This window comes from Rhinopithecus bieti, unplaced genomic scaffold, assembly GCF_001698545.2.
Source record: "Rhinopithecus bieti isolate Rb0 unplaced genomic scaffold, ASM169854v2 scaffold_52030, whole genome shotgun sequence".
Lineage (NCBI taxonomy): Eukaryota > Metazoa > Chordata > Mammalia > Primates > Cercopithecidae > Rhinopithecus > Rhinopithecus bieti.
The window spans coordinates 661,841-663,044 of NW_016821228.1; positions in this window are offsets into that span (position 1 = coordinate 661,841).

Sequence of the window (1,204 nt, forward strand, 5' to 3'; positions counted from 1 at the left end):
GCAGTGGCCAGATCTCAGCTCACTGCAAGCTCCGCCTCCTGGGTTCTCGCCATTCTCCTGCCTCAGCCTCCCGAGTAGCTGGGACTACAGGCGCCCACCACCTCACCCGGCTAGTTTTTTGTATTTTTTGGTAGAGACGGGGTTTCACCGGGTTAGCCAGGATGGTCTCGATCTCCTGACTTCGTGATCTACCCGTCTCGGCCTCCTAAAGTGCTGGGATTACAGGCTTGAGCCACCGCGCCCGGCCGATCTTACTATTTTTTTATGGGTACATAGTATTCCAAGGTGTATATGTACCACATTTTGTTTATCCAGTCTATCATTGATGGGCATTTGGGTTGGTTCCATGTCCTTGCTATTGTAAATAGTGCTGCAATAAACATATATGTGCATGTGTCTTTATAGTAGAATGATTTATATTCCTTTGGGTATATTCCCAGTAATGGGATTGCTGGTTCAAATTGTATTTCTGGTTCTAGATCCTTGAGGAATCGCCATACTTTCCCAGTGGTTGAACTAATTTACATTCCCACCAACAGTGTAAAAGCATTCCTATTTCTCCACAGCCTCACCAGCATCTATTGTTTCCTGACTTTTTAATAATCACCATTCTTGATGGGCATGACATGGTATCTCACTGTGGTTTTGATTTCTGTGATGACCAGTAATGATGAGTTTTTTTTCATGTTTGTTGGCCACGTAAATGTCTTCTTTTGAGAAGTGTCTGTTCATATCCTTTGCCTACTTTTTGATGGGGTTTTTTTTTCTTGTAAATTTGTTTACATTCCTTGTAAATTCTGGATATTAGACCTTTGTCAGATGGGTAGATGGAAAAAATTTTCTCCTATTCACTCTGATGATAGTTTCTTTTGCTGTGCAGAAGCTCCTTAGTTTAATTCGATCCAATTTTCAATTTTGGCTTTTGTTGCAATTGCTTTTGACATTTTTGTCATGAAGTCTTTGCCCATGCCTATGTCCTGAATGATATTGCTTAGGTTTTCTTCTAGGGTTTTTATGGCTTGGGATTTTACATTTAAATCTTTAATTCATCTTGAGTTAATTTTTGTATAAGGCATAAATAAGGGGTCCAGTTTCAGTTTTCTGCATATGCCTAGCCAGTTTTCCCAGCACCATTTACTGAATAGGAGATCCTTTCCCCATTGCTTATTTTTGTCAGGTTTGTCGAACATCAGATGGTTGTAGA